At 49.8% G+C, this 14467-nt stretch overlaps 1 pseudogene; it reads right to left on the bottom strand.

Annotated features, from left to right (window-relative positions):
- Nucleotides 1–11647: 11647 nt before the first annotated feature.
- Nucleotides 11648–11793, bottom strand: LOC119437909 (U2 spliceosomal RNA; annotated as a pseudogene).
- Nucleotides 11794–14467: the final 2674 nt, after the last annotated feature.

The raw sequence follows: 14467 nt of genomic DNA, 5'->3' as shown, positions 1-14467 counted from the left end.
TAATTATTCATTGCACAGTAGTTTCGTTGTGGTGACGAAGGTGGTCCGAACACTGCTGTACGTGGCCGAGCCGGTCGAGCGGGATGTGGTGCGACGTTTCTCTAAAGCGATCTCGCTGGTCTCGAAGAGGAGGGAGCGAAAGAGCGCCGTCGGTGGCGAGTGTAAGCTGGTTTATTAACTCTGACGTTGGGGAAGATTAGCACTTCACGGAGGGTGAGGCTAAACACTAGAGGTGGGGGTGGGTTAGGTAGGCATGAAGATATCGTGTGTTCTCGTAGCTCAAACCATGGCTGTGCGCCTTGCCTGCACCGTCCAGATCGGCTCAGACCCCGGAGATTGAGTCTAGGGTCAACATCGGCGATTGGTTTTTGCAACCCCCCTCCTCCAACCCCAAACTTCGGCTTCGTCTCATGGCCTTATATACGCCCAGTCGACGATGTATACGTTGAGCAAATAGTTTCGATTGCGGCGGGATAACACAACCGCGAGAGACAGCAAGGGGCCCATCCCGCCGCGCACGGGGCCGAAGATTGCGGCCTTCCTCGTGTTTACCAAGGGGGCGGCGGCGGCGGCGGCGGCCGCAATAGCTGGATGTGCTGTCGTGGAGTGATAACGACAAATAGGGAATGTTTTCATAGGGTTGCTCGGGAAGTCCCGCCGCGAGTTTGTCCTCCTTTCTTTCCCCTGTCAGCGCTGCATATACCACGCCCCGCCATTCAGGATGGCGAGAGGCAAGTCGGGGCATTCATGCCGAAGGCACGAAGAATGGCTACGTACCACGCCCGCCGCGAGAGGCCCCTGAAAAGGTCTCGTGACCCTAAGAAAGTACACGCCCCCACCCCCACCCGAGTAGCCATGATAGGGTTGCCTTTCGGTATGTAGAAGACGCGTAAGGCCATTTTCTTCCAGAATGAACCTTCATTTATAAGTAATCCTCCGCCACGGAGCTCCTGCTCTCTCTCTCTCTCTTGCTCAGATTTTATGTCGTGTTGTCGCATCGGGTAGCAAATTCATGAGGACACCCGCGGTCGGGACAAATAAATTGGAGAGCCCTAAGCTCCGTATAAAAAAGGAATTCCCGCTGAGCCTCTTTTCGACATAACATTGTTGCAGCTTGAGTCCGAGTCAAAACTGCTCTCTCGAAAAGCGAATCACGTTATGTCTCTTCCGACGCTGGTTTTCGAGCTCGTTCTTGTTTCTCTCCTCCCCCCTCTCTCTATCTTTCCCTTGCTCTCATTTTATGTGGCTAGCGGTTAACTAAAATTAGGACTAGTCTGTCACAATTAAGAGCAATTTTTGGAAGTTTTGTTCGCGTTGTGCGGGAAGAGAGAGAGAGAGAGAGCAAGGAGAGGAAAGGCAGGGAGGTCATCCAGAAGAGCGTCCGGTTTGCTACCCTACACTAGGGGTAAGGAAAAGGGGAATAGAAAGAGGAAAATAGGGAGAGACTGAGTACTGAGTAAGTAACTTCGACAGCCACAGTGCTGCCGTTTGGACTTGGTTACAAAAATTCAGGACACATTCTTGGAGTTGTTGGAATGAATGAATGAACGATCAAAAAGAAAAAAAAAGAAGTGAAGAAAGTGACAATTTGAAAAAGAAAACAAACTGGAAAAACAAACTGGAAATGGTCATTTTGCGACAGCGCGCCGGAAAGAGGAATGCGCAGGCGCGCCAGCACGTCCATTGGCTCCCGACGAGCGGCATAACGAAACAGAGACGCAAAACCGAGAGAAAGACTCTCTCTTGCTCAGAATGACCACGCCACACGGGCAGCAAAAGCCGCGGCGCACTGACGTGGCGTGAAACAAAAGGAGGCCGCCGCCGGTTGGCGTCTGGCTCCTCCGGCGAATTTCTCCAGCCGGCCCCGGAGAATCTCCGATTGCTGTCGAGATGCCGCCATTTCGCGCAGCCCCGTGGATGCCAATGTAACGGGAGTGCGGCTCTAATTAGCGCCGCTTGGATCGTGTTTCCCAGCGAGGCCTGACAAAAGAGGGCGCCGCTGCCGGCAGCGCGAGAGATACTACAGCGAGCATTCGCTAGCAGCTTGGCTTGGCTATAGCCTGACTGTGTGTGCTGTGCGTTCAGCGTGCGACTGCGAGTGAAAAAAAAAAAAAAAAAAAAAAAAAGCAGGAAAAGAAAAAGGAAAGCAACGCAGCTGCACATGTCCTCGAGTGGAGTGTCGAATGCTTTCAGTTTGCATTTGTAGGCATAAGGGGGAAAAAAAAAAAGAGAAAAGAAAGCGGAGGCGATGGCGCGGAGAATTAGAGGCAAGCACTACGCCGCTCTCGTTAAATCGGGACGCCTTTCGTTGCCTCGTTTTGTCACGTGCACTTGTTTCTTTTCTATTTTAGTTGGTTCAAGATGTAAGCGTGAGTTGGCAGCAGGAGGGGATTGCAGCAGTTGGCCTTAGTTTACACCAGAGAGAAAATAAACTTGCATCAGCAAAACAGAACGGCGCGAACAATGTGAGACAAAAAGAAACGCTGCGTAGGACAACTATAAACGAAAAAAAAATTGTGCATGTGTGTGTGTGTGTGTGTGTGTGTGTGTGTGTGTGTGTGTCCTGTTTTTAGAAATGTCGAAAACCATGGCAACTTGTGGGAAACAGCATGTGCCAGTCGCAACTGGAACGTTACCGCCTGGCCTCATCCAACGTACACCCGTGAGCAAAAGTATACGGACCAGGGGTTGTGCGATAAAGCCGATTTTTTTTCTCTGCCTGTGAACACAACTTAAAATTGAGGACTGCAGTTCAAACTTGTCATTGGGAACTTTACACTGTACTCGTCAATTCCAGTTTATGCTTGTTAATTACGAAGAAATTTCGTTTTTTCAGGGACCCTGTGGTCCGTATACTTTTGCTCACGGGTGTACATGCAACGTGCATGTGTCGGAAGTAGCAAGGTTAGTGTAAAAAAAATGCACTTAACAAAACAGCGCGGAGCCGTGAGTAACATTGTGAAATACTACAGCCTATAGAAATTGACTAATGTAAGTTCTTCGAAGTAGTGGCGTAGCCAGGGGGTGGCACAACGGGAAAAAAATACCCCCCCCCCCCCCCCCCCCCCCGAAGAAACTTTCTGGCTACGCCACCGGGCTTCGAAGCAATACGAACTTACTTATTTCTCATGTGCCTTCCTCAAATATATGTACGTACATTGTATAAACAATGAAACGTTACAAGAAAATTTTTAAAGTCAAATACCCTGCTAGGCTCAACATGCGACCAAAAAGTCTCATTACCAGGCTGCATTTATACCGGTTACAAAGGCGACGGGCAGTTTGATCGCAATGTATTCCTATAAGGTGCCTTTCCCGAGTACGTAATGCACAATTTAGGTAGAGTTGCTAAATAATTAACTCCGCTGCCCTTCTTTATTTTAGGGACTGATGTGACAGCTCCTGTACCTGCCGTGAAGAGAGACGGGACAGAAAATTGATTTTTTTAGAGGGTTCCCACAATGTGTTGCAGTGAGGGCAACTCGTAAGCCTTCAGGGCTTAAGTGGTATTAAAGGGGCACCAACTTATCGGGGTGGTGATAATGATGATGACAATGATTCCTTCAAAAATTGCACAATGTCACTGAGGGGGGATAGGCCAAGAACAGGGTGGCATTATAACAAAAATATTGTTACGGGGAGGCAAACACAACAGGAAAACGTATTTACAGTATATTGACAAGGCGATCAAGCGTCAACCATATGGCGGAGAGCGCGCGCCCGATCATCAGCGTCTTCTTCATCGATGTGGGCGTGAATCATATCGTGACATGACCCCCGGCTGCTCAAGCACCGTCACGGTGCTTGCAATGATCCAGGCGAGTGGTAAGGTTTCAGGCGGGATACGTGAACAACGTCAGTAGGTGATGAAACGGTTGGCGAGGAAGACTCGAGCGGGCCAATCTCATACGTGACGTCTGTTACACGACGTAATACACGGTAGGGTCCGGAGTACCGCGAAAGCAATTTTTCTGAGAGTCCAACACGCCGAGTCGGAGTCCACAGAAGCACAAGGGCACCCGGAGTATAGATAGCGTCGCGATGACGGGAGTCGTAGCGGTGCTTCTGGTGGCCTTGCGATGTAGTAAGGCGACGGCGAGCAATTTGACGTGCCTCATCAGCTCGAGAAATGGCATCACGAGCGTACTCAGTTGGCAAATGGACGGCATCGGGGAGGATAGTGTCAAAAGGTAACGTTGGGTCGCGGCCAAATAGAAGATAAAAGGGTGAGAAACCAGCAGTATCATGACGGGAGGAATTGTAAGCGAATGTAACGAAGGGCAACGCAACATCCCAGTCTTGATGGTCCGATGAGACATACATAGAAAGCATGTCAGTAAGCGTCCGGTTGAAGCGCTCAGTCAAGCCGTTAGTTTGCGGGTGGTAAGCCGTCGTAAATTTGTGTTTGGTGGCGCAGGAGCGAAGCAGGTCATCGATAACTCTGGAGAGAAAGTAACGGCCACGGTCAGTGAGGAGTTGACAAGGGGCTCCGTGATGTAAGATGACATCGTGTAGTAGGAAATCTGCAACGTCCGTAGCACAGCTGGTAGGGAGAGCGCGTGTAATTGCGTAGCGGGTGGAGTGGTCCGTAGCAACGGCAATCCATTTGTTTCCAGCAGTAGAGGTCGGGAAAGAACCGAGGAGGTCAAGGCCAACTCGGAAGAAGGGGTCAGCTGGGACGTCAAGGGGCTGAAGGAGGCCAGCAGGAGGCTTAGGTGGTTTCTTTCGGCGTTGGCAGGGTTCACAAGCAGCTACGTAGCGACGAACGGAGCGGTAAAGACCGGGCCAAAAGAAGCGACGCCGAACGCGATCGTAGGTCCGGGAGACTCCAAGGTGACCAGCGGTCGGGACGTCATGTAGCTGGCCGAGAACGCTCAAGCGCAGATGCGTAGGAACGACGAGCAACAGTTCGCGTCCGTCCGGGTGGACGTTGTAGCGATATAACGTGTCATCTTTAAGCACGAAGAGGCGAAGGGAAGGATCGGGCGTGGCGGAATCCAGCTTCTGAATAAGCTCACTTAAAATGGGATCACGGCGCTGTTCATCACGGATGTGGCTTAAAGCGGAGAGCGAGAGTACACATGCAGGCAAGTCATCCGAGGCTTCAGGCGGATCCACGGGATTGCGGGACAAACAGTCAGCATCCCGGTGCAATCGGCCAGATTTATAAGAAACAGAGTAAGTGTATTCTTGGAGCCAGAGTGCCCAGCGACCAAGACGCCCAGTGGGATCCTTAAGCGACGAAAGCCAGCAAAGTGCGTGGTGATCGGTAGTCACAGTGAAATGCTGGCCATGTAAATAGGGGCGGAATTTGCCCACCGCCCAAACGAGAGCAAGACACTCCCGTTCTGTAATAGAGTAGTTCTGTTCGGCTAAGGAGAGGAGACGGCTGGCATAGGCGACAACACGGGCATGCCCATTCTGATGCTGGACTAAAACAGCGCCGATTCCGTAGCCGCTGGCATCGGTGCGGAGTTCTGTTGGAGCGGAGCTGTCGAAATGAGCCAGGACAGGTGGTGTAGTGAGCGACGTGATGAGGGTAGAGAAGGCGGCAGCCTGTGCAGCACCCCAAATGAACGAGACGCCTTTCTTCAGTAAGATTGTGAGAGGGCGTGCGATTTCCGCGAAATTCCTCACAAAACGACGGAAGTAGGAGCACAGTCCCAGAAAGCTACGAACTTCCTTTGTGCAAGTCGGAACGGGGAACTGCTGCACAGTTCGAACTTTGTCAGGGTCGGGGCGAACACCGGTTGAGTCGACGAGATGACCGAGCATGATAAATTGCTGACGTCCGAAATGGCACTTAGATGAATTAAGTTGCAGGCCGGCTTTGCGAAAAACAGAAAGGATAGAAGAAAGGCGGTCGAGATGCGTTTCAAAGTTCGGTGAAAATACAATGACGTCATCAAGATAACACAGGCAAATGGACCATTTAAAACCGTGTAAGAGAGTGTCCATCATGCGTTCGAAGGTGGCCGGGGCGTTGCATAAGCCGAAAGGCATGACTTTAAACTGATAAAGGCCGTCAGGGGTAACAAAAGCGGTCTTCTCACGGTCCATGTCATCAACGGCTATCTGCCAGTACCCTGACCGAAGGTCGATGGAAGAAAAATACTTGGCGCCGTGAAGGCAATCCAGGGCGTCGTCTATGCGTGGGAGCGGGTACACGTCTTTTTTGGTGATCTTGTTGAGATGCCGGTAGTCCACGCAAAATCGCCAACTGTCATCTTTCTTTTTAACAAGAACCACAGGAGAAGCCCAAGGGCTGCAGGATGGCTCGATTATATTTTTGGCAAGCATCTTGTCGACCTCCCTTTGAATGATGCGGCGCTCAGCTGGAGAGACGCGGTATGGCCGTCGGTGGATCGGATGGGCATCGCCAGTGTTTATGCGGTGCTTGACAGCGCAGGTTTGACCCAGAGGACGGTCGCAAAGGTCAAAGACGTCCCTATAAGAGAAGAGGAGGCGAAGGAGATCGTCAGCGTGATGGGGCGAAAGGTCTGGAGCAATAATTTTCTTCAGGTCGGGAGGAGACAGATCTGGCGAAGAAGACGGGATATCAGTGGTGTGCGACCGACCAGCATCAGGAGGAGACAAGGTCGAGATAACGTAATCGTAGGAGGGCGTCAGCATAGCGAGTGAAATGCCTTGTGGGAGCACTTGTGAACACAGTCCGAAATTAATCACAGGAAGACAAGTAAGATTGTCCCGTAGAGTGATAACAGTGTGAGGCAAACCAACACTGTGCGTCAACAGAACGGCGGTGATGGGAGCGAGCACATAATCACCGTCGGGGACTGGTGGAGAGGGCGTCACAGCAACACAAGTAACGGCTTGTGGCGGCAAACGGACGTGCTCAGCAGAACAGAGCCGACTCTTGATTGGGCCGGGTGGATCAATCACACTTGGTAGGTCAAGCTGTACAGTACCAGCGGAACAATCGATGAGGGCGGAGTGGGCGGACAAAAAGTCAAGACCGAGGATGACGTCATTGGAACAGCAGACGAGGACGGTGAACAAAACAGAAGTTTGACGGCCGGCAACACTGACACGTGCGGTACAAAGGCCAGCTACGGGAGACGTACCACCGTCGGCCACACGGACAACACGTGATGGGGCAGGGGTCATAACTTTCTTCAACTGCCGGCGGAGGTGAGAACTCATAACAGAAATATGGGCGCCAGTGTCAATCAAAGCAGTAACAGGTAGGCCATCCACTTCAACGTCGATCAAGTTCTGATTGGTAGGGAGCGTCAACAGAGGAATTGGAGAGCAGGTCGGAATAGCAGCATCACCTCCAGGAGCTGCAGCCGTTAGTTTCCCGAAGGAAAACGCCGGGAGTAAGACGGGGACGGGGAACGGCGTGGTGGGGGTGACCGAGAAGGTCGGCGTCGTGGGGAGGGCGAGCGGCTGTAATGGGCGGTAGTAGTAGTGGTCTCGGCAGATGTTTCCTGGTCAGGTTGGCTTGGTACCTGGTGCTGGCTTCGGGGTGGGTAGCGGAAGCTGGATGAGTTGGGTCGAGAAGACGAAGGCCAAGGACTTCGGCAATATCGTGAAATGTGTCCAACACGTCCACATCGAAAGCAAATGGGCTTGTCGTCAGGCGTCCGCCACGCATTCGGGTCGCGATAATTCGGAGTGGTGTAACGGCGTTGGAGAGGGTTGAAGGTGGCCGAAGGGTAACTGTCAGGGTGGTTCACAGAGCAGATGGTTTGAAGGCCCACGTTTGCCAGTTCTTGACGAACAACGGATTGTATAAGGGATATCGTAGGTGGGGCATCACAGGTCTCTCCTCGCATTAAATGTGCGGGCGATGCGGCTTCAATTTCGCGTCGAACGATTCGGGTGATGGTCTCCGATGTTAAAGGCTGAGTCGGCATACGAACATCCTCACACGTTGATGTCGCTGCCGTGTTCGGAAGGCGGGCGAATTGGTGGGCGATACGTCGGCTTTTAGCATCTTCGAAGCGTCGGCATTCAGTAATAATCTCGTTGACTGTCGAAGAGTTTTTAAACACGATCAGGTTAAACGCATCGTCCGCGATCCCTTTCAGCAGGTGCGCAACCTTATCGGCTTCTGTCATCTTGGCGTCAACCTTCCGGCAAAGGGTCAGCACATCCTGAATATACGTCAAGTACGACTCAGTAGGCGTCTGCACACGCGAGGCAAGCTATTGCTTGGCAGCACGCTGGCAGCCTGCAGGTTGGCCAAGCAACTCGCGAAGTTTAGTCTTGCATACGCTCCAGCCTGTGAGCTCCTCTTCGTTGTTGTCGAACCAGGCCTTCGCCGTGCCCTTTAGATAAAATGTGACATTCGCCAACATCATGGTCGGGTCCCACCTGTAATGTGCGCTTACGCATTCGTAGAGTCGAATCCATTTGTCGACGTCATCGCCAGCAGTGCCGGAAAAGGTCCCAGGGTCACGGGGTGGAGCCAGGACGACGGTTGGCATGGCGGCCGCCGCTGACGCAGTTTCACCGCTGGTGGACATGCCTAGAGTGGCGACTTGGCGGCCGCTGCGGAGCTCCGTCTTGCGTTATACCCCCAGCACTTCCACCAAGATGTTACGGGGAGGCAAACACAACAGGAAAACGTATTTACAGTATATTTACAAGGCGATCAAGCGTCAACCATATGGCGGAGAGCGCGCGCCCGATCATCAGCGTCTTCTTCATCGATGTGGGCGTGAATCATATCGTGACAATATAAATGAAGGTACGAGAGAAACCGATCATAAGTCAGATATGCTGTGTATTAATGTAGTCAGCTTTGCCTATATAAACAAGAAAAAAAAACCTTAGAAAATAATCATTGAGGTAAAGCAAATGATTGAGGTAAACAGTAAATCAAAGATCTTGTGCTCAACGTTTTTTTTTTAATTTGCCTTTTTGGTATTTGAATTTTATAATTTGGTGAAGCAGAAATAAATTGCGGGAGTAGATAATGATTAAAATAGGGAAACATTTTAATAAGGTAATCTTTTTGTTTCGCACAGGTAACCATACACTGCTCGGGTAACATTTATGTGGCTGTAGCCTAGCACCGATGCTCCAAGTGATAGCTAGCACAGCGTTAGCACATAAATTCAGCCCAAGATTACCTAGCGGAAGCTTTAAAAGTCTGCTTATTTGAGTGGCAAACTGCCGGCAGGGTCGAAAAAAGTTATTTATGGATACCAGCTCATTGGAGACGTAGCGTAGAGGAGATGCCTCCAGACCAGATCTGTGCAAGTGTGATCGTAGGTGGCAGAAGTCACTTCGTTCTCTTTGTTGAATTTTAACGTGGGACTGCCAGGCTGCCAGTTCCATGGCCTTCACTCGACCATCACGGGAAGGAGAGAGTGCCGCGGATAAGTCACATCACCAGGCCACACCACGCCATAATCACCAACCATGATGGAGATGATTTCCAGGCACAACACTGACGCCAAGAGCTGCACCTAGGTTCACACGAAGCACCTCACGGTCCTCATAGATGCCTTCACCATTAGGAAAGCAGCTTTGTCACAAACGGAGGGTTTGTGGCTGCACGTCCTATACCTAGTGTGCATCTCCTATGAGTAAAAGCTGCTGCGCCGGACGAGCCATTTCTGAAGTACTGAGATCTTGAAAGAATAAATCAAGGTCTGTAGGCCGGCCACTCCGATAAATTGGTGCAGACTTACTTGGTGTATTGAATTTGAGAAATCTCTGCGTGCTGTATTTTTTTTTTTTGCGCTATAGGAGTACAGCTGATGAAGCACAGCTTGTATACTACGCAATTGTTCTGGCTCTCAGCGCTAGTCACTTTAGGCTGTTTGGAGTCGGAACTTTAAGCGGAGCCTTCAGGCATAGATAGATATATGTGTGGTGTACGGGCTCTTGTGCATCGGGCTCTTGTGCTGGGGGGATTGGTGTTCAATCCCACCATAGGAGGCTACCTTCTTTTATTTAGTCGGCCCAAAATGAAGCGCTACAGAAACCTACCTACCGCGCTACTACGAAGTGCTTGGTATGAGGCAAAGAATGCTTCACATTAGAACTGCTGTCCTTTACTAAAAAAAAAAAAAAAGACAGTAAAAGAAAGAAAAAGGTAAAAAAAAAAGGGACAGCCATGGCTTCTGCCACATTTGGGTTTTTTGTTTTCAATTTTTTATCAGATGAATTGATGGATGTAAAACTTTAATAAAGTCCTGAGGTACGCGACTCAGCGGGCCGCTCCCACGTTGGGACAGTCGGGCCATGCCCGACCGCCGCATCGTGGGCCCTCTGGAATGCCCATAGTTCGCCCCGGCATCGTGGCTCTTGATAGCGGAGAGCCACTTCTCCTCACTGATTTGTTCCGTGCCTCGCAACGAGGGGCAACGCCAGAGCATATAGTCTAGGCTAGCGAAGTCATTGCAGTGCCTACAAGAACTACTGGCATAAGTGTCGGGATAAAGCTTGCGTAATAAAGCCGGGCTGGGATACGAGCCTGTTTAACAGATAATATATATTTTTTATATTTCCTCTTGCCGGATGCACCCCACAAAATTCTCATACCTATGCCGATTTTGTGATGTACCGAACACCCTCCAACACATGGTGTGCCCACACCGCGACCAAATCACTCAAGATGAAGCTTCATAACTGCTGCAAGCCATCTAAAAAACGTGGGAGGCGATGTTAACGGCACAGAGCCCGGAGGGTCAGCGAAGTCAGCGAAGCCGCCCACTTAGGGCTAAGAAAGAACACTTTTTAGGTATTTCGCGCAATAAACGTTTATTCCTCCTCCTCCTCTTGGCGGCTTAATTCTTGGCCTATCCGCTGAAGTGGGTAGGCGCCATAGTTGAGGATCATCCTCATAATTATTATTGTCATCGTCGTTGTCACCGCCAACAATTTTATCGGTATATAGAGAAGATGGCCGGGGCTAAATTTAACACGTAGACACATTCTGAAGACTGGGCGACATGACACGCCTCCGCGCAGTGCGCCAAGCCAAACAATATATGAACGATCGTGAGAAAGCGCGAAAAAAAGAAGAAAGAAACAAGCAAGCAAGCAAGCAAACAAACACACATAAAAACAAGAAAACAACCAAACAAACAATGAATGAATCAACCAATCAAACAAACAAGCAAACAAACAAACAAAAACGTATTGGATTACACCAGATTACGTACGTATGCGTCATCATTAAGGCAAGATATTTATATGGCGTAAGAGGCGTTTATGTGCGTGGTATCTTCAGAAGCTTGTTGCATTGCCTCAGGCGTGAATTTCAAAAGTTGTAACAAAAATACTAGATGCAGTTATTATCAAGAAAAAAAAAGGAAGGTCTGCCTACTTGGGCGATTCCTCCATCTTTGAACTCATTTAATGCGCCAATAAAAGGCTCTCACCCAAGACACCACCACGTTCTCAAGAAAAACTTCGCTTGCAGCGATAGCTGTTATATGCTTTCTCCCCTGGTCGCATTTATTACTCGCAGGGTCCACCATCGTCCATCACTGGATTCCCAAAATCCTTTGCGAGGAAAAAAAAAATGTTCGCTATGTGGCGCGAGGATTTGAACTTAAGACCAGCGAATTCGCAGCCTAGGATTCTACATCTCAACCACTCTGCGTTGTTTTTACAGTGAAGCTGTATACGGCTAGTTTCCAGTGGATCGATGTCCGTAGACCATGAACCGTGGGTCGATCCCGAAGATAGTGCAATACCGGACCTCCGCCAACCTCAAAAGTAGGTTTAATACCTTGGATCCAAATACAACCCGTATCAGATATTTAAGCTGATAAGAACAGATACTACACTTTGAACCGCGTCGGCCATGTCTACGTTCGCACCATACACGTGTACGCTATTCCGCGTATTCATACTAGTGCCTACCGATCTGAGTGTCTTCTGTCTGCTGACGTCATGCTCTACGTATGCTCCTTTCCTCAGTTCTGCTCTGACTGAAATGGGTAGGCCGCGTGCTGTACAATATGAGGAAGAACAGCGTGCCTACCAAGAACGACGGCGTGAACAGAAAAGGGAATGGGCGCGGCGGCGGCGGCGGAAGGAGACCACCGACGATGAGCGGGCCGCGGACGCCAAGCGTAAGCGTGCTGCCCACCGGTACCGCGAGGCGGAAGGAAATGCGAACCGTCCATGTGGCCCCGATCCCTCAAACTTTTAACGTTTCACCGGAGCAACGGTCAATCACCACATACACAACTTCGCTGGTCATCCACCTTCACAGAGGGGAATTGCAGTGAAAGTTCCCCCCCCCCCCCCCCCCTCCGTTTACTGCATGGGAGAAAGACAGCATAGCCCTCTACAAGCGATGGAGTTTAGGCACTCACAAAGTTAATACTCGGGCAAGCAAACACACGCATCTAACAAAGACATCCATTCAGGCTGCGGCTCTTTAGCCGAGTACGCACTACGTACATACGCCACTGTTTCCCGAAGAAACGATTTTATTGATCGCGGGGTTTCTGCATTCCTGTCGTACATCCTACTTTTCCAGAGACTATCTAAGCCAGTTAGTACGAACGTGTCATATAGGGGATCTTCAGTATTCTCTAAAGGGAAAAAAAAAAAGAAAACTAATTGAGAATGTTGTTACATCAACATCCTTCTTCAAGGTTCTTTGAAGGACGTGCAAGAAAAAGGTAGCATCCATGCAGTCTACTATAGCAGTGTAGAATACTGATCCTGGAAAGCGTGATCACGCCAGCAGCTGCCATAATTGGCAAATCCTGCTCAACGTCTTTGCACAGGATAGAGCTGGCGCCCGCACCTTCCTCGTGTTCTAACACGTCACCTTTCCAGTTAGGGAGGTTCTATTAAATGAAGTTTTCTTCTTCTACAAGTAATAACAATAATTGAGTGCATCTGCCTTGTCTTTCATTTGTCTTCTTCTTCTTATAGCGCTCGACTTCTTTTCGTGCATACTGGAGGGCACTGACGTCGTCTTGTTTTCTTAATGTGAAGCCTATTAATGTGGCAGCCAAAACATTTAAATTTGGAAAACCAAAACCAAACGAATATGTCATTAAGAAGTTAAATGTTTGTTTTAGTATAGACCAGTGGCTAAGTCCGGATAGGAAAGAGGCAGGCCCATAGTTAGGAATTGTTTTCGGGGGGAGAGGGGCACTTGCTGAAGGCCTTGACTACTTGAGGAAAGCACCTATTTTTCAGTAATTATTTTCGGTAAAAATCGCAGTACGTAAATTATGTGACTTTTTAAATACTATTTTATTCAGAGTAATCCCGTGCGCAGGGCCAGCATGACAGCGCGAAGCGGGCCGTGCATAGAGTTGTGGCTGAAGAAAGGGGGGGGGGGGGGGGGGAAGGGGCGAAGCGGAAGTGTTGCAGTGACAGCAAAGTCGGGTGTGCAGGGGCGCTATAACATAAAATGATTCCAAACTGTTTTCATTCCAAACTCCTGACGTCAAATTTACGTAACCACTGACGCAAGCATCGGGCGGTGACCCGCAGCGTTGTCTGAACAACCCAATCAAACACTCTGCTCGTTTATAGGAGGTCACCTTTTTTCGCTTTCAAAACCAATAACATTGTCTACGCTCAGCGGTTTTTCTTATCTAATTGGCTGACAAGAGGCGAGGAGCACGCTCTAGTGGAGAGGGTTTCGATGGGGCCGAGCCAGCACAGTGAAAATAGATAACCGCATGAAGAGGGTGTTGCCGGCTTCTGCGATTGGTCCGCTTCGCCTTACTGAGCTTGCGGTGTCTGGTCGAAAATCGTGGCGGCGTGCAACGGAAGGATAAGAATGCCGCTAAAACGGATCCTCAACAAGTAAGAGTTGGCAGAGCGATGTCGTATGCATGCCGAAAGGGCTCGATAACGTTTTACTGCCACGCAAAAAAGGTTTATCATGCGGAAATAAATACATGCTCACCGGCAGGTGCGAGTAGCGAGGGCCTGGGCGATCGGCGGGCAGCCATCTTCTATTCCTTTCGGAACGCGGCAGTCTGTGGCTATTCAGAAAAATTTTCAATTTTGTTCGGCATAATAATGCATTTTTTTTTGCTTACACGTCACTTTGACGTGGTGAGTTTTCGCGGTTTTGTGACGTCGCGTGACAGACAGGTGAAGTGGGCATAGCCAGAAAACATTGGACCAATAGCACAGGGCTAATTGTGAAAAGGCATCGAATCAGGAATGATTATTTTTCTTTTGTGCGGTATAATCATGCATAATCAGTGTGTACACGTTATATCAGATGGGGAGCTATCGCGGTTTTCGTGACGTCGCGTGACAGAGAGGCGAAGTTGGGAGCGGCCCGAAAATGTTTTGACCAATCGTGGAGGCTGATTGCAGAAATTGGAATCAAAACAGTTTAGAATAATTTTACGTTATAGCGCACCAGCCGCCCCTCTCTGTTTATCGGGTGCCGACTATCTGGTGCGGCGTCCTCTGCTTTTTTGTGATGCTCCGGGTCGCTTACGCGGCGGCCCGTTCAGCCGATGTACGCAGTGCCGTAGGACATGAGTAG

The sequence above is a fragment of the Dermacentor silvarum genome, chromosome 1, assembly GCF_013339745.2.
Source record: "Dermacentor silvarum isolate Dsil-2018 chromosome 1, BIME_Dsil_1.4, whole genome shotgun sequence".
Lineage (NCBI taxonomy): Eukaryota > Metazoa > Arthropoda > Arachnida > Ixodida > Ixodidae > Dermacentor > Dermacentor silvarum.
This window is presented reverse-complemented; position numbering and strand designations above follow the sequence as displayed.